Source organism: Vipera berus (genome assembly GCF_964194415.1).
Source record: "Vipera berus genome assembly, chromosome: 6".
Classification (NCBI taxonomy): domain Eukaryota; kingdom Metazoa; phylum Chordata; class Lepidosauria; order Squamata; family Viperidae; genus Vipera; species Vipera berus.
The window spans coordinates 11,256,121-11,276,094 of record NC_138208.1 but is presented as its reverse complement, the minus strand read 5'-3'; the positions used below and the strand labels follow the sequence as shown (position 1 = coordinate 11,276,094).

At 43.0% G+C, this 19,974-nt stretch overlaps 1 protein-coding gene across 1 annotated transcript in view; it reads right to left on the bottom strand.

Moving 5' to 3' along the window:
* The window catches only part of SEMA3D (semaphorin 3D), a 137,298-nt gene extending 117,576 nt beyond the window's left edge, over positions 1-19,722 (bottom strand). The window contains exon 1 of the mRNA XM_081331001.1: positions 19,625-19,722. The gene's annotated coding sequence lies outside the window, so the exon portion shown is untranslated. The remainder of the gene's footprint in view (positions 1-19,624) is intronic.
* Between the last annotated feature and the right edge of the window lie 252 nt (positions 19,723-19,974).

The window sequence follows — 19,974 nt, the reverse complement described above, 5'->3', positions numbered from 1 at the left end:
TGGGGCTGCCCTTGAGAGCCACTCAGAAGCTTCAACTGGTGCAAAGTGCAGCTGCACGGACACTTTTGGGGGCCTCCCGATACTCCCATATCACACCTCTCCTCCGTGAGCTGCACTGGCTTCCGGTTGCCTTCCGAGTGAAATTCAAGGTGCTAACAATGACATACAAAGCCCTACATGGCATGGGTCCGGACTACCTACGGGCGCACCTTCTGCCAACGTCAACACCCCTCTGTCCTGTGCGCTCCCACAGAGAGGGCCTCCTCAGGGTGCCACCGCTCAAGGAATGTCGGCTGGTGGCCCCCAGGGGGAGGGCATTCTCAGTGGGTACGCCAGCCCTCTGGAACTGCTTGCCTACCGAAATCCGGATGGCCCCCGACCTCCGCACCTTCCGGCGCGATTTAAAAACTTACCTGTTCCAGCAGTCCGGCCTGGCCTGATAGCTCTTGGGGTCTCAGTTGTTTTTACTATTGTTTTTCACTATTGTTCAATCTGTATACCTACCTTACTCTGTACACCGCCCCGAGTCCCTCGGGAGAAGGGCGGTATATAAGAACAAATAAATAAATAAATAAATAAATAAATAAATAAATAAATAAATAAATAAATAAATAAATAAATAAATAAATAAATAAATAAAATGAGGACCCAGATTGTTAGGGGCAAAATGCTGGCTCTGTAAGCTGCTTAGAGAGGGCTGTAAAGGACTATGAAGTGGTATATAAGTCTAAGTGCTAATGCTAAAAAAGGAAAGCATACATAAAACCTGAAACATATAGAGAGGAATTGTATCAACTGAGTTTTATTTCTGTGCAACCACCAGAAATGCAAGTGTCAATTTCCTTCGTGTCAAAAAAATACTTAATGGCAAATTTAGGTTTATTGCTATGTAAACAATAGCCATTTTCAAACTCTTAAAAAAAATCTCCAAACCTGGAATTTTGAGAGCATGGCTTAAATAGATTAGCAAAGCATAAGACAAATGGCAAAGTTGTTTATAAGTGTGACCAACACAGGTAATAAGTCTACACAATCTTGGCACTTCCTAATAATACAGTAAAAACAGAGCTGGTCTTGAGCAGCTGGAGCAAATCAATCACACAAGTATTTTTGCACAATTTTTGCACAATCTACATTTTGAGCAAACTGAATTGGGCTCCAGCGTGAATACAAGCAGCCAGCAAGATCCCTCCAAAAAAACCTGTCACCATTGTATTGCTGGTGTTGGGTTAACATGCAGGAGATTTCCACTAACTTTATAAATGCCAAGTGACTCACAAAGTAATCATTTCATTCCAGATTAATATAAAATAAGAGATACCCACAACAGTTCAAAGCTGATCACTCAAATCAAATAATAGCCAAGAGATTTCCACTAATTTTGTAAACTCCAAGAGACTCACACAGGGTAATATTTTTATACCAGAGGTATAAAGAAGAGGTATCCTTAGCAGTTAAAATCTGATCATTCCAATCAATACTAATTCGTGTACCCATAAAAATATGTGCCTGGTTTAGTGGCACCCATTGTTCCAACTGCAGAAATTATAGTCAAATAATGTCTCCCTTGTCAAAAAAGGGTTCCTTCTAAGAATATAAAAGTTTTAATGTATCAGAGGAGGTAATTCTAACATAACCTCTCTAACTGACCAATCCTATGGATAACAAATTTTAGGGAGGAGAGGAAGGAAACTCACACACTCACCTAAAGACAAAACATCAGAATGGAGACACCAAACAAATCTGAAAGAGAGATTTTCAAAATAATAATAATAATAATAATAATAATAATAATAATAATAATAATAATAATAATAATAATAAAAAAGCAAAGATACAAAAATCCACTGACAATCCAAATTGCTGACTTTGCAATGACAAAGTTGAAACTGTTTCACATCTAATATGTGAGTGCAGCAAAATCGCGCAAACTAATTACAAAGCTAGACATGACCGAGTTGCTAAACTAATCCACTGGGCATTGTGTAAAATATACGACTTGCCTGTGTCCGAAAAGTCATGGGAACTTAGGATGGAAAAAGTTGTCAAGAATGAGAGGGTGAAGATCTTGTGGGACTTTTGAATACAGACCGATCACCATTTGGAACACAACACGCCAGATATTGCAGTTGTAGAAAACCAAAGCGTACAGCTGATTGATATCGCTGTACCAGGAGATGCCAGAGTTGAAGAAAAAGAACTGGAAAAAATTACGAAATACCGCGACCTGGCCATCAAAACTGCGTGATTATGGATGAAACGCGTAACAGTGATGCCCACTGTCATCGGGGCACTGGGAACTATGTCCAAAAACTTTGCAAAACACATCAAGAAACTGCAGCTTCCTGCAATAACTCCAGCAATGCTACAGAAAACGGCGCTACTAGGAACATCTTACATTTTAAGGAGGTACCTGGTTGATACCTAGGATGCTGGCAGCAACCCGTGTTAACCATCAGTGCCAGTCAATTTGAATGTTCAGTTGACTGAGGTTCATGTAATAATAATAATAATAATAATAATAATAATAATAATAATAATAATAATAATAATAATAATAATAATAATAATAATATCATCATCATTCATCATCATCTAAATATTGCTTAACTTAAGGAAGCTTCTTATTCCGTCCCATGGTCACCATATAATCTTCAATTCACCAGGTCACCAATCTATATCCTTCACTTGTCTACAATTATTACAAAGAACCATTCCTTCATTCAAGCTAAAACATAAGATTTGTTCAGACAATATCTTCAACCATCCATTCCCATATGGGAGAGAAAAGGACCAGCCCAACCCACATGGCACTGGCGAAATAATCTTCCACACTTACAGTGCAACTGAAACTCAAAAGTGACTAAGGTGGAACCCTTCACTTCAGAATTCTAAATTCTGGAAAAGTTCTACAGGTAGGAAGTCAGTGGAACAGTATTAAACAGAACAGTTCCTGCCTGATATGTCTGGTTCAGATGACAATGTTGGATGCAGCCTCTTGTTCATTGAGATGTAGTCTACAGAATTCCACTTGGTTCCAAGCTCTTCAATGCCTACAGCAGGGGTCTTCAGACTTGGCCCTTTTATGACTTGTGGACTTCAACTCCCAGAATTCCTCAGCCAGGCACGCTGGCTGAGGAATTCTGGGAGTTGAAGTCCACGAGTCATAAAAGGGCCAAGTTTGAAGACCCCTGGCTTACAGTACATGATCGTTAGAAGATCTAAATAAAATTTAATCAGTAACACTGTTGACCCTCAACTCATTTTTGTTTTGTTTTGTTTTAATCACCTTTGTCAGGGAAAGTTATGTAAGCTGTGAATCAGTCTCTGGATGTAGTTGGGGGCTGGAGGAAGATCAAGAAGTTGATCTGGGAGATGCTCTCCCTTTGAAGTAGAAAGTACATAACTTAGAGGTCTGCATAAACCTCCCAACATCAATGGAGACACAAACGGTTTCCATGGTAAGCGTTGTGTTGTTCGTGCTCTGGCTGGTTCGTGAGCTAAGGTCATTCCTGAACAGAAATAGCCCAGCCATAATCATTCAATCGCTAATAAGCTCCAACTTGTATGACAATTATGTGCATATCAGTGTGTATATATTGCCGCCCACTTCACAGCAATGTTCCTGGATAGGATACAACTTTTAAATAATTAAAACAATCCAAACAATAAAAGTCCAAGTTTGCCAACAGCAATTCCAGCTTATAGTAAACAACACCATCCATCAGAGCTTGATTAACCTCCTGGCCCCAAAGCCTGGGGGAACAACCAAATCTTTAAGGCTTTGCAATTAGGACACTACTGTGTGCTTTCTTCTTTTTTGTGTTGCTAACAGAGGCAACTTATTAGAAACATATTGCCCATGAACTGCAGAAGCTTCCTTCTCCTCCAATCTGCTACTATGTTGAGTTGATTTGAATGGTCAAATCTATGCTCGGGCACTTACAAAGACATTGGAAGCATGAAAGGGCAATAAGTCAACTTTCCATCAATTGTCACATGCATAAGAGGGGGAAGAATAGCATTTCATTTCTTTAAGGAACATTTTTGGTTGGTTTTATTTACATAATCTCAAGGTGGGGACATTGTTTTCATGGTGTTTTCGGTTCTGAAATGGTACAGTTAAGGCTGTTTTAAAAGATGCATATTTCTCAACAAATCACTAACAAAACCAAACACAACAGCACAAAACTCTCTATAGCCAAGGGCTATGCTGTGTCTTTAGCTAGTTCCCAAAATTGTAATACTCAGTGCTAGCCCAATTTAGCAAGAAACAAATTTTATATTTTATTTACTGGAAATTTCTCCTTTAGTATCACAAAGAGAGACTCTTTAGGAAATGCAACTCTCACAATCATTAGATCCCCTTATCCCTGGCTTGTAAGTGATGGTGAACATGCTGTTTGAGATAATTAAATGGTAAGTTTTCAGTTACTTTACACACCCTTCTAAGTAGCCTAAAAAAGCATCTTCATGCTATAAAGGTGATTCCCTTTTGTCCTCCAAAAACTTACTTATGCTAAAAATATTGATTACTGGAAAGAAGAATGCTGCATGTAGGTGCTGTATAAAAAAGGAAGGAAGGAAGGAAGGAAGGAAGGAAGGAAGGAAAGAAGGAAGGAAGGAAGGAAGGAAGGAAGGAAGGAAGGAAGGAAGGAAGGAAGGAAGGAAAGGAAAGAAGGAAGGAAGGAAGGAAGGAAGGAAAGGAAAGAAGGTAGGGGAAGGAAGGAAGGAAGGAAGGAAGGAAGGAAGGAAGGAAGGAAGGAAGGAAGGAAGGAAGGAAGGAAAGGGAGGGAAGGAAGGAAAGAAGGAAAGAAAAGAAAGAGAGAAAGAAAAAAAACAAAAAAGAAAGAAAGAAAGAAAGAAAGAAAGAAAGAATGAAAGAAAAAGGAAGGAAGGAAGGAAGGAAGGAAGGAAGGAAGGAAGGAAGGAAGGAAGGAAGGAAGGAAGGAAGGAAGGAAGGCTCTGCCCATAGACATGGCAACTCCATATGGTAGGATAAGCAGATGAGGGAGTATAAAACCATATTGGGGAAATTAGGGGTTTCAGAAGATAGTTTGGGGATTACCGCTGTAACCAAGACAACATGTTTTCCATAAACATAGTTTGCAGAACATTATTTCCAATATCCCATAATTTATAATTTATACGAGAAAGCAAGCAATCAGACACACTGGTAGCAGGTTGGGCCAATTAGATTCCATTCCTTTTGAAGAATTAACTGACTTCTAGGGAGAACTTCAAGAGAGGACTCTCTACCAGGTCATCCATTTTTATTATGAAGTCTTCTTCACCGCCCATTCTTTCAATTGGGTCCCTACAGCTGTTATGCACATGGACCTCCCAGATATTGAGAAGGCCGGGGCATTTCACATAAATTTCCATCCTTTTTTTTTTTTTTGTCAACAGCAACATTAAAAAAGTAGTGTCCTTCATAGAATTCATCAGCCCCGAGCAGCAGTGTCTTGCCAATATTGGTAATGAGCAGAAACTAAGCAAGGGGAAAGAGTCAAGGTCGAACGTAAAAGGAAAATTGCAAAGACGGAGACATCTGAGGGAGGAACTGCTCTCCCACACTTGCGATAGAAGAATCATTTCAGAAAATGAGCTTTGAAGAGCATTGCTTCATTTAGAAAACCTTTTTCAACCCATATTCCTATTTCTGTTCCTTCAGGACATCTAGCGTTGCCCAGTGATGAACCAAATAGCAAGTACATACTCCAAAAGTTAATAGTAATGCCCACAGTGGCACGCCTCATATATTGTATGAAGTAGACTAAGTATTAAAGAACTTATGAATCCAGAGGTTGCATCATAGTGGTTGGACAAATCAGCTGCTTTGGTCTTTCACTTTTCTTCCAAGTCTCTGCAAGAACATGGAAGAACAGATCTTTCAAGAACAGATCCAATCCCCCTATAAGCAGCAAATTAATTTCCTTGCTCCTAGGGTAAACCCTTTCCAACCGGGTTACGTATGGAAGTTAGTAAATTATGCAGATTCTTCTGAATCCAGACAATCTGTAATCTGACGTAACTTCAGACAGAGAGTGAAAGGAGTGAGGCCACTGTGGGTGGGCTGCAAAATGGGAACAAATAAGGATTTTACAAACAGGATTTTACACAGCATAGAAACAGTAGCGCTGAATAAAGTGAAGTGTAACAGAAGCGTGGAAAAGATTTAAATGTTTCCAATGCCTGCAGGATAACGGATTGAGGGCTAGCCAGCCTGCATTTCTTAATCCCTCTTGGCCCCTAAAATCCTGGTTTATAAAGAATCTGCCTATTTCTATATTGCTTTCAGATGTGTTCACCCACAATTCCACCCAGATCTTCATAATCTACATTCTTAAATAGAGAGAGAACAGAGAGGGGAGGGGGGGCGTTGTGTATGAATCCACCACATAGGGAATTTTAAAACATTTTTTTCATTATTATTTTTTTCTCCTGAGCCAAAAGCTTGGTCAAAATATTTAGAAAATAAAAAAGCACACAAATGTGCAATCTCTCACTAGGGGAAAAGAAATCCAAAATCTCAGAAAACATGGATCAAGTGTTCAAGATTTAATCCCTAAGGCTTCCTTTATCCCTACAACCTAAGGAAATTTAGAAAGGTTAAGCCGAATGATCAACCCACAATTATCTTTTATACCGATCCAGGATCACTGTTCTCCAACGGCAAAAACTGAGTTCCAAGTTTGAGCATATTTTGAAAAGGGTTATTAATCTTTCTTTTTTCTCTGATTTTTTTCCAAATCTAAGCTGTTTATTAATCCCAATCTGCATCATGATTTATGTTAAATCCTGATCTTTTTATATTTACAATTTTGGATACTAAGTATTCACAAGTGTTCCTTCCTTCCTTCCTTCCTTCCTTCCTTCCTTCCTTCCTTCCTTCCTTCCTTCCTTCCTTCCTTCCCTCCCTCCCTCCCTCCCTCCTTCCTTCCTTCCTTCCCCATCTCCTTCCTTCCTTTGTTCCTTCCTTCCTTCCCTCCCTCCCTCCTCCTTATAATGGAATTTCCCATTTATTCTAACCATTTTAATAAAGTAATATAAAAAACAATCCCTCCAACTCCATTAACTAAGCTACGGTTGTGACACAGAAGGACTGTGCTTCCAGAGTCAGCAAACTGTAGCTTCAAACTGGGTTTGTGGGTTGGCCTACCATTACAAAACAAGCAACCGAGGCACAGTTTAGAAAACAGGTGCAGGTTAATTCATTCCAAATGTTAAACAGAAGCAAGTCCCGACCTTATTTATTTAATATATATGCCACCCTTCTCACTATCTGCAGTGACTCTACACTAATTACACGTAAAGGGATGTGAAAAGAGCTCCAGGATCGTCACGGAGAACATGGCATTATGTACTGTAGCTGACAGTTCACTGTTTAGAATAAGGCATGCTATATGACATAAAATTTAAAATATAAAATACAAGTTTAAAATATGTAGAAATTAAACAGAACGTGCAGAAATTAGCAACATTAATTGTGTTCTGTCTCACTGCCATGAGATTCTCAAGTGTACACAAAGGGCAGGCATACATATGTGTTATTGTCTGCAGCAGGGGTCTTCAAACTTGTCCCTTTTATGACTTGTGGACTTCAACTTCCAGAATCCCTCAGCCAACATGCCTAGCTGAGGAATTCTGGTAGTTGAAGTCCACAAGTCATAAAAGGGACAAGTTTGAAGACCCCCTGGTCTACAGATCCCACAACTGCAAAAAGCAGAAGCCACTGGATAGCCCCAACTTGTTCAGAGTGTCTCTGGATCTTCCTATTCAACAATTTCTATGACTGCGTGATAGCCAGCTCCCTCTTGCCAACAACCCCAGTTGAGTTGTTTTGAATGCAATCATCATCTCCCTGTGGCTTCCATCTTTTGCTGTTATTTTTGATGTGTTTCTCTGGTCAGCAGTGCAGGGAGGTCAGATTCAAACCATGCTAAAATGGTGCCAAATATTTTGTAGTCGAACTGTTCTAACCTGAGAATAAACTGTCCCGGCTTCATCAAACGTTTTTGGTGTCCTTCCAGAAGACATCAAATCTGACCTCATCTTGCAGTGGGACCTCTTTCAATCAAGTCAGAACTGCCCGTTCCAACAACAGAACATTTCTGGTGAAACTGAATTGGGATTTTTGGGGTGGAGGGGTCAGAATAGTCAGTCCTCACAAAGCTTTGTACCCCTCAGAAATTAAGGAATCAAACTCCTATTTTTTGAAAACGTTATACTGTCCTATTGATGTTTTGAACTACATTAGCAACCCAGAGTTGCTTATACACTATGGGAAACCACATAAATTAAATCAGTAAAAACAAACTCAAAAACTCAACTTAGAACTTTATCTTTTTCACACAACATATTGTTATCATTTAAAAAAAAAATGCAATGCCTTCAAGTCCATTTGAAGGTGCATGTTGCATGCATAGCTATGAGACCTGGTGAGGATTTGTACTAATACGCCGTAAAACTTCTGAAAATTCAGTTCCTGATAAACTGAACACAAAGTTCTACTTTATTCGTCCTCCATAAATGAGTAACTTGTTCTGCAACCAAGTTCAGGAAACGTGCATGAAAATTGTTCAAAAGTGAGACAACTTACACACACAAACATATATATATATATATACAGATATATATATATATACAGATATACATATATATACAGATATACAGATATACAGATATACATATACACATATACACATATACACATACACACACACACACACACACACACACACACACACACACACACACACACATATATATATATTCCAAATTTGTAGGAGGTGAATTTAGGGCGGCAGTTTAAATTTGATCAGCGTGAGCAAACAATAATGCTGTTCTGTTTGAAATTAACTTTCGAGCAACCCCTTTGTGTTTCCAGGGGAACCTTTATTATTCTTTATTTCACTTTATTACAACAGTCGCAATAACAGGAATGATGACAGCCTCCAAACATCAGGAGGCCCCAGTAGATAAAGATTTCAGCAAAGGTTTTGTGAACCTTTTCTGGCAGAATGGATGGAGGATAACATAAAACAGGCCTATTAATCCTAGGAAGCGTGTTAACAAAGCTATTTTCATTGTTCATTGCTCACGTGCCAAAAAAACTCCCACAGACCGCACCGTGTTCCCTCTAAAAGCCACAGGCAGCCTTGCAGCTGATTATTCTGGCAGCTTTTCTTATTTTACCCCCTTTTTCTGGTTCTTCATTCCTTCTCCCCCATGTGCTGTTAACCAGGAGATGAAAGTCCGCTCACTGACACGCAAATGATTCTGATTTTCTTAGGGTGTTTTCTGAGAGAAATTACAGTAAATTGAATCAAAACAGATCCAACAAGACTCTCCATTGGTACAGTTACACTGCCCAGATCATAAAGACACCTGCTTATGATATCATCCTCTCTCTATTGTCTTCACCTAGAATTCAGCTCTATCTTGCTTGCTTATAACAAAGAAAACATCCTGAATTCAACTTCTTTGCATTTTGGGAAAGATTTTATGAAAATCAGTCCAGACAAGCCAGGAAAACTAAAATTAAAACCCTTATCGGACTGCTTTTTTTTAAAAAAACTGCCCCTAAACTAAAACAAGCAAACAAATTGGCAAACTTCTTTCCCTGCAACCTGAACTTGGACAGGTCCCGCTTTAGAGGTGGGTCATGGATGTGAGAGGAAAAGAAAGAATGTTCTCCTCTTGGCAGGATCAGCCACGCTTCCCTCGTGTGAATGTGCCATCGCAAACACAGCTTGCGCTTTCAAGTGTAATTCAGGATAAAACCTTAGCTTCCCACCCAGGCCATTAAAACAAGCAGATTACTCCATAGAAGCTGACCTTGTCTGATCTCAGGAAGCTAAGGAGGGCCTGACTGGCAAAGGCTTGGATGGGAGACCAAGAGGAAATCCCAATGCTATATAGGCCAGGCGTTTCAAACTGCTGGCCCACGGGCCGGATGCGTTACACGGAAGCCACCCCAGCTCCGGCAAGGGGGAAAAAAAGTCACGATACATCGCGGCACATCACGTGACGCGGCGAGTTTGACACCCCCTGGGAATAGGGAGAAAAATCTTCAAAGAAACCCACGACTCCTGATTTCACCAGACATTTGAGCTCAGCTTCGAGGGAATGCTAACTATTTCTTCACATTAACTCACTCCAGAGTGGATTTGGCCTTTTTTCTTACAGCAGGAGGCAGCCCACAGTGGGCCCTGGCTTGTTATGTATGGGAATAATAAAATATAACAGCAGCTCATTGTGACCATCAGGTGGTGCTGTACTGTATCTGGATTGGTTGGTAAGCGCTCAGCGGGAAAATCCAAGTAAGGGATTGGCTGCCAGTGCACCTGGCCAAGTATATAAGGGGGTACAGGTAACCCCTTTGTTCGCTTCGGTACTGCTACCAATAAAGAGCTGCCATGCTGAGTCCATTGTCTGTTGTCTGACCATGCAGCCAAGAACCCACAACACAATATGGCTGATCCTGCAAAAGCTCAGCCGGATCAGAACGTGTTCTTTGCTCGGATGGAAGGTCAGGGCTGAAGACTGGAAGTTAAAAACAATAAAACAGCAGTGAAAAACCATTTCTCTGTAGCTCTGGCACAGTGAAGTCACGGGAGATTCCATGAAATCCCCCTCAGCCAAATTCGATTGTACTTTTTTTTTACGCCTTTCGCCATCAGTCATCGACGGATGCAAACTAAAGCGAGTTACACGGGAGTGTAAAACAGGGGAAAGGGTGAAGCGTTCCCATTCCACAGAGTGGCCTCTTCTCAATGCATTTATACACATTTATCAGCACAAGTTTGTGGTAATAGCTGAGGAATGTTATTCAGGGACAAGAGTAAAACCATATTGCTTATGTCCTTTCAGCTACAGCCCCCTTTTTCTTTTTTCTTTTCTTTTTCTTTACTTGATACAATCAATATACAGTTTGCAGAGTCTGAAACAAAAACAGAACAGTGGACTTAAAATATCCAGGGAAATCCGACAATTCCCCCTCTTCGGAATAAATCACAACCACTCCATTCTCCTCCACCCTCGGCAAATGATAAATAAATCTTCTAAAACTCGGGTCAGTTTTGGCAAAACAGCTGCTTCCCGAAGTCATACGCCTGTATTTACCAAGAGACTTGGAAACCGTTCTACTGCTTGGGATTTTAAGCCCTAGAAACACAGGCTTGCATTTGTGACAGAAATGATGCTCCTTTGTGGTGAAAAGGCTATGGCTGTGGAATTCAGCATTTGAAACTCAAGATTCAGATTTCTTGAAGTGGAATTTACCACCTAAACACCCACAGCATGGATTGCTGCAAAGGAGTTTTTAAAATTATTTTTTTTAGGATGCATCCTTACTTCACTTGGAGAGATACATTTCGACAAAGAGGCATTGGACATTTTTCAGAGTAGCAAATGTGCTTTTTTCAGCATGCTAGTTTGATGCCAAAAAAAAAAAAAAAGACTTCCTGCCAGGTAGAAAGCATCAAATCCACGAAAGAAAAGTTTCTAGCGCAGCAGCACTAAAAAAAGCAGAATTGTGTGGCTCAATCATCGCACAGCTCTGGATCCAGAAATAATGTCTCTCTAATGTGAGAGCTTTGGGCTTCCAAAATAGCATCCAGGATGGTGGGGGAATTGAGGGAAGATTGGGAATTGAAAGGAGCTGGATCCCATTTTTGGAAAGACAAGATGCATTGAGGGTCCACAAGGGTTACTGCTTTGAAAGACGTGGATCGCAAGGCTCTTGGAGGATAAAGTCTGATGAAGAATGGTAAAAGGAACCACGTATGCTTTGGCTAAAGAAGAGGGGGCTGAGGAGAGCCAAAATAGAAGTCTTTTGATGTTGAAGAGGGGGTGGATTCCTTCTCCATAATACTCCAGGGCAGGACAGGAAGCAGTGGGCGGAAGCATTTGCTGAGGGAGATCCACGCTCAACTTTTCCTCCTTCTGAGAGCCACTGGCCAGTGTGTTTCTCAACCTTGACTATTTTAAGATGTCTGGACTTCAACTCCCAGAATTCCCCGGCTGCCTTTGCTTTGGCAGTTGAAGGCCACACATCTCAAGGTGGCCAAGGCTGAGAAACACTGCATGAAGCAGTGGAAGAGCCTGTCTCCTGAAGTCATTGGGGAGTGTGTGTGTGTGTGTGTGTGTGTGTGTGTGTGTCTCGAGGTGGGGGGGGGTGTTCCAGCAAAGGTGGGACAGCCATTTGTCTGAAGGGGCCTGAGGATTTATCCCCGGTTTGGCCTTGAAAGTCACCAATGTCCCTTCCAACTTTCTGATTCCATTCTTCAACCTTTTGTCAGACGAGGCAAAAATGGGCATCCTTGAGCTAGGATTTTTGTTGATTCTTATAGAACAGAGGTGGAAGGGACCTTGGAGGTCTTCTAGTCCAATCCTCTCCTGCTCAAGTAGGAGACCCTATATCATTTCAGAAAAATGACCAATCTCTTCTGTAAAATCTCCAGTGGTGAAGCACCTACAACTTCTGGTTAATTGGTTTAATTGTCCTCACTGTTAGGAAGTTTCTCCTTAATTCCAGGTTGCTTCTCTCCTTGATTAGTTTCCAATGCCACCATCCATTGCATTCCAATGCAATCCGTCTGCAAGTAGGCAAGGTAAAAAAAAAAGCCACCACTGTCTTGATTTCACAACTAAATTCCCCTAAATCCAGCCAACCAGTCAGACTGGAACGAAACCTGAGCACTGCCAAGCTAAACCGCTTTGTGTGAAAAGAGACATCCCTACTTCCATACTGTCAACAGCTGTAAACCTAGATGAGAAACTTGGTTTCATAGTACAACCTCTGTTTTCCTGCTTATGCCTGAACACTGATACCAAATGTTACCTACATAGAAATTCAGAGTGAATATAAAAGGTATGTGCATTTACACACACACACACACACACACACACACACACACGGACACAAAAACCAAGATATCATACTATTAAAAAATGCCAAGACACTAGGATGAGAGGAAAAATTTATTCTGTTAATGGATTTCTTCCTCGACCCAAATTTATCACAAAAACTAAATTTTAATTGACCTTGAACACTCCTTTATGAGTAGAAACTAGGAATGGATAAATGTTTTATCCATGTAACTTTTTGCATATTTTTTTTTCCAATACGAGTTTGTAGTTTTACATTCAGTGTTTCAAATCCATGGATACTTTGTCTAAAAAAGTGAGGTTTAACATGCACTCAGAAACACTCCAGTTATACATAAATTGGATTGTGACATCCAGAAAAGCAGAGAAATCAGTGGATGGTTGTGTTCAACCATCCCACCAAAACAAAAATCTCTGAAGAAAACAGAAGGTGATCCAAGATTTTTGTTAAAACTAGTGGAGGAAGAAATCCCAACATTTTGTGTGCACAGTTTAATCAATATAATTTATTTATTTATTGAGTTTATATACCGCCCTATTCCCGTAGGACTCAGGGCGTTTTACAAGGCAATTAAAACATAAAATACAAACATTAAAATCAGTTAAAACAATTAATTAGATTTAAGCCCTAAAAATTAAAATCTAAAATCCAATTAAAAATTAAAAACCCCTCAGTCTGGGCCAGACAGCTCGAAGAGCCATGTTTTCAGGTCCTGGCAAAATGAACAAAGGTCGGGGGCCATCCTAAGTTCTGTGGGTAGTTGGTTCCATAGGGCCGGCGCAGCCACAGTGGGAATAACCCACTGGTATTCCTTAACTGGCGGTACCCTGAGAAGGCCCTCTCTGTGGGAGCGCACAGGACGATGGGAGGTTGATGCCGGCAGCAGGTGTTCCCTTAGATAGTCCGGACCCAAGCCATTATAATAACAGTAACTAGATGGTAGATCGACAGAGATGGATAAATGGAGAGATAGAGATAGAGAAATAGATGATAAGATGGAGAGAGACAGAGAACAAAATAGGAAGTAAAATGCAGCATGGAAAAAGTTTCAATAGCTAGCTATGAATTAGCCTTTCTTTCTAAAGCAGACATGTCAAACACAAGGCCCGGGGGCCAGATCCGGCCCGCGAAGTGGTTTCATGTGGCCCGCGAAGCCATCCTGGAAACAGTGAGGGAACGGCCCCCACTGCCTTGGCCCTGGCCCAGAGACCCTCCTTCTGCCAGAGACCCTCAGATCCGTCCCACTCCTGCCCAGGCCCCCATAGGCACCCTTGATACGAACGATGTAGAGCTGGCCACGCCCACCCAGTATGCCATACACATTCTAGCCACGCCCACCCAGTAGGCCACACCCACTCTAGCCATACCCACCCGGCCCCTTGAGGGCAACCGCAATCCTGATGCGGCCCTCAATGAAATTGAGTTTGACACCCCTGTTCTAAAGCATCATTAATCAGCAACAATTAACTAAAACGCAGGTTGGCAGATTAAAGTTGCAATGCAAAGCAGATATGACAAATAGACAGGCAGAAACTTGGTTGATAAAATAAAAGTCCATTCAATAAAACAAACAACACAGAACTATCCCCTAACCACAAGAACTATTGGCAACCATTCGTGAGTGAAGCTTACACATAATGGTGCAAAATGTTGCTACTTTCAGAAGAATAAATTTATCTTGATTAATAAAATTATCAGAGTGCCCAGGAAATTTAAATGAAAGAGAGGTAATTATGTTCCTCTTGAACTGGCAATGCAGCAGAACAACAGACAAGCAAAAATCAGAATAAAATAACGTTGGACTGAGGTTTACAAGTTTAAGATCACTTTCAAATGTTGGATTAATAACTGAAAAGCTGAAATGCAAACACAGACCAGATTGACCTCCCAGGAAATTCTGCTTTTTTTTTTTTTTGGTCATTCTAATTTTTTTTAAAGGGGGGGGGGAAATGTTTGTGATGCATATAGTTGGTTAGCCTACATTTTCCTGGCAGACATTCTATCAAACATAAATTCCCCCACATTGTATCTGTACTATGCACAATATGTTTAGCTCTGCATTCAGATTCTTTTAATTAGAGAATAGCAAACACTCTAAAAGGGGTTTTACTGCCATATGTGATGCCTGGAAGTGGATTGCCGTAATTTCTCTCCACAGACATTCAGGACTGATCTGCATCCCTGCACAAAGCCAGAACTCAAATTTTGCTTATTATTGTTATTAAACGGCGGCGGATGGCAGGCTGCTTTAAATGAATCTCTGCCAGGCCTCTTCCTTGCCACCTCGTAAGAAAAACAAGCAGAGGAGGGTGTTTGCTGATGCAAGTTTGCAATCTTCCCTTCCGCGTCTTGAAGAAAGAGGCAGCAGTTCCTGGGTTGTGCAAGAAACCAACCAAGGCATTAAAGACCCTCAGCCCAGTTACAGAAGCCGAACCTTTTTCTGGATTTGTGTGCATAATGTCAAGCTCTCTTCGCACCACATCCAGGTCTTGGAAGTGAATTTGGCCCTGTTGATTTCCACGTTTCGACGAGGTCCCACTCGTCATCTTCAGGCTGGTGTCTTCGGCTTTGTGCTGGCAGCTCCGATCACACTTTGCTCGCACAAGCACGAAGCCGAAGACACCAGCCTGAAGATGATGAGTGGGACCTCGTCGAAATGTCGCCAAGACGCTCTCAATCTTACACGGGAAAAGACCCAAATATGCCAAGACCTACATACCCATAGCCATGAAAATCTACGAATATACATACATACATACATATATATATATATATATATATATATATATATATATATATATATATATATATATATATATATATATATATATATATATATATATATATATATATATATATATATATATCACAAATATCACCAAGTAGGATCAATAACAGCACAGGTCAAGCAAAGAAGCTGGACATCTCCCTCAAGCACCAATGTATCTTTGCACCTCAAGCCTCTGCACTCTGAATCATGGCTCCTGTGCTACAGCTGAGAACGGGGTCAAATAAGTCGAGACACTGACTTGGAACGGTGTGATCAGTGCTCTGCCTGGTTCGAGGCACACATCAGAACAAGGTGGGGTTTTGATCTCCTTGCTGCGGTCTCTTCCTTGACTTCAGGACCCATATTTTGCTTTCTGTCCCCCTATCTATCGAGCGTTGTTTTAGAACTGCATGTAAGGAAGTTGTACTTTTCTTTTCAGGAGAAAGAGATATATACGATAACATAAAGAAGAAAAATAAGATGGGAAGATTAATTGCAATAGTCTCCCCAGTGTGGACCTTCTCCAGATATAATGGGTGCAATTCCCATCCTGTTCTCCAGGGAGGGGCAGTGTGGAATAGTGGTAAAAGGGCTAGACCAGGATGGGGGACACCAGCTCCAAGATCTGAGCCATGGGGGGGTGAGACTTTGGCCCAATCAGGATTTCTCCAGCTAACCTTCCTTACAAGCTTGTTCAGAGGATAAAATGATGGGGAAACCTGAATTCCTGGAAGGAAAGTGGTCCATCCATCTAACGAATGCATAAAATGACAAAACTCTTTGGAGAGAGCTCAAACTGGGGACAAGTCGGTGTAGCCAAGCTATCATTTCCCTCATAATCTTTGCAACAGCGCTCACATTCCAATGGCAATCTTTTTTTTTATTGAAAAGTTTTACAGTACATTTTATTTTTAACAAAACAAAACAAAACCCCTCCCAACCCCCTCCCCTCTTCCCAACCCTCCCCAACACCTCCCTCCCTCCCCCTCCCCCCTCCCCGACTTCCCAGAGCTAAATACAAGGTATAAAAGTAGAAACAATCATAATCTACCATATGCAAACAACAAGAAACTATTAAATCTGTCGCACTTTAACTCTTATAAAATGACTACAAGCAACATAAATATCACATCAGTACTTATTCAAATGCTAAATGAAACTTTTTAGTCCCATATTTATTCTGAATGTAATCAATCCATTTTTTCCACTCCACAATATATCTCTGTTGCGAATGGTCTTTCAAATACGCTGAGATCTTTGCCATTTCCGCCAGGTTGGAAACTTTTAAAGTCCATTCTTCTATAGTCAGCAGTTCTTCCTTCTTCCAATATTGCCCTACTAAAAGTCTTGCTGCCGTAATTAAATTCAACATCAACTTAGTGTCCACAACAGTAGTGTCAGTAGTAATGCCCAGTAAAAACAATTGCGGACAAAACTTTATCCTTTTCTTAAATATCATCTGCATATTCCACCAAATTTTAATCCAAAATGCTTTAACCTTTTTACAGGTCCACCATATATGCATTCCAATGGCAATCTTGAACAAGCACCATTGGAAAAGAAATATTACGAAAGCAGCTTGTCAAGAATCTTAGTGCTCAGTCCACATTTCTGCCCGATCCCAATTTTCTCATCCCGCCAATAAGCGGGCCTAATAATCCAGCCTCCCAGACTGGTGCAATTCCCCTTTACTCAGAAATAAATCCTACTTGACAGTCAAAGGTGATTGTTCCCACGACTTTACACAACACATTTTTTAAAAAAACCTCCGTCTCTTAGTGTCTTCAGCATGGAGTCGGCTTGTCACCACCTTCCTCAAAGACGTTTTTTCTTTCTCCCTAACTCTGGGATCTGCCCAGCCAAATCTTAACCCGATTTCATCCTTTCTTGCTTTAGGACAGACATGTCAAACACAAGGCACGGGGGGCGGATCCGGCCCGCGAAGTAGTTTCATGTGGCCTGCGAAGCCATCCTGGAAACAGTGAGGGAATGGCCCCCACTGCCTTGGCCCTGGCCCAGAGACCCTCCTTCTGCCAGAGACCCTCAGATCTGTCCCACTCCTGCCCAGGCCCCCATAGGCACCCTTGATGCGTAGAGCTGGCCACGCCCACCCAGTAGGCCATACGCACACTAGACACGCCCACCCAGTAGGCCATGCCCACCCTGGCCATACCCACCCGGCCCCTTGAGGGCAACCGCAGTGCTGATGCGGCCCTCAATGAAATTGAGTTTGACACCCCTGCTTTAGGAGATCAAGTAGAATTGTCTTAAGTGCTGCCACCTATGGTAGCTAGGTGTGAGATTTAGAGAACTCCAATAAATCCAACTGAGCTGATTGCAGACAGCCAATACACTTAACCTTGGCCCTCAAAAATGGGAGCAACAATGCTGGGTAGGAATCAGGACCTTTCCCCCCCCCCCGCCGCCTTGCAGAGTTGACGGTTTTTCCTCCAGCTAATTTCGAGCCAGCCCTTGAGGGTCCCCTGGAGCCAGTGCCAAAATAATTGGAAAAACCCTCCAGTCAGTAACCTTGATACAGATAAGGACAAGTTTAGCTTGACTTAAGGCGGCAGGGGGTGAAGGCAACGTTCTGAGGACCTGCCAGGGCTCATCTGTGCAATGGTGAAGAGCACCAGAGGTCCCATCTTCTTCCTACTTCGCAGCGCATCTCCCTACTTTTAGTACAATCCCCCCCCATTGTGATGTCACTGTGGAGGAGAGGACCAGGTATCCCCCAGTATAAAGAAAGAGGGCACCATCCCTTGCCCACCAGCTCAACCTGTAAGGAGACCCCCTGACATCCTCAGGTAGGGCAACTCTGACACAAGTAGCATGTGTGAGTACATCCATACATGCTTGGCCAGGGGCTGCAAGCCCAGAAGTAAAAGTCAGAGGGGCTTGATCTTAAATAAATGGGTCAGGGGACCCCGTGGGGCAATTGAAGCTGTTAAAGAGTTTAGTTCGAAGAGAACAACCCACAGAGGCCCGATCGATCGTCACAGGCCAGAATTTAGGCTCTAGGTTGCACCCACACATTTCCTTAAGTGGAGTCCTTAAATCGAGGGATAATTATGCTCCCCTCGTTTCGATGGCTTATCAACACAAGGTTGCGGTTACTATTAGTAGCCAAAACGTTTGGCTGCTCCAGTCAAGAGTCACCCCAAACAAAACTGCGGGAGAGCCAAACCAAGAAGGGGGCCAAATGCTTGAAAAGGGGGAGGGGGAAATAATAATAAAAAAATCTCTCCTTGGTTAATAATAACACATCATTTTCTCTCCCCCCCATTATTCCCACGGTCGTGGCTCTGCCTCGGTTTACCTAGGAGAGGGCCATTCCACACTGCTCTGCCTTTTTTCCCCTTCGCGAGAAAGCAGCGCTCCGACGCCGATCAGAGAGAGAGAAGGCGAAAGCTTTTTTTTTCCCCTCTGGCTTCATCATCCCGACGTGGCGGGCATTTCCCCCCGCCAGCAAGTGCCATCCCCACGCGTCCGCGCATCCCCACGCCGCTCTTCCCCCCGAGTCCAGTCCACCCAGCGCCGATCAGAGAGAGAAGGCGAAAGCTTTTTTTTTTTCCCTCTGGCTTCATCCCGACGTGGCGGGCATTTCCCCCGCCAGCAAGTGCCATCCCCACGCGTCCGCGCATCCCCACGCCGCTCTTCCTCCCGAGTCCAGTCCACCCAGCACCGATCAGAGAGAGAAGGCGAAAGCTTTTTTTTTTTCCCCTCTGGCTTCATCATCCCGACGTGGCGGGCATTTCCCCCGCCAGCAAGTGCCATCCCCACGCGTCCGCGCATCCCCACGCCACTCTTCCTCCCGAGTCCAGTCCACCCAGCGCTGCCCGTCGTGCGCGGAGAGCCAGGAGCGAAGGTGTAACGAGCCCCCACCCACCCCCCCACACCACACACACACACACACACACACACACACGCACACCTAAGGAAAAGAAAGACACACCCACCGGTGCACCTTAGAGTAGGCGAGGATCGGGCCGGGGGTGCTCTGGAATCGGGCGCATTCCCTGGCAGCGGAGCGCGGGGAGCGACGGACGAGCCCTGCGCTGCGCTGCCCGCCGGCGGTTTCTGGGCATCCGCGGAGGGCGGACCGAGGGCGGGGAGGGCGCGTCCTCCGCCGCCGAGTCTGGCGAGCCGGGGCGGGTCTCCGAGTTGGGGAAACTTCCACGCGCTCAGCCGGTGCCTCGCTCGCTCGCCGCCCGCCGCCCGCCGCTGCCGGCGCTCCCTCCGACGGGCAGCTCGTCCGATCGCCCCGCGCAAGCCCCGAGCGGACGGACGGACGGACGGCCGGCCAAGC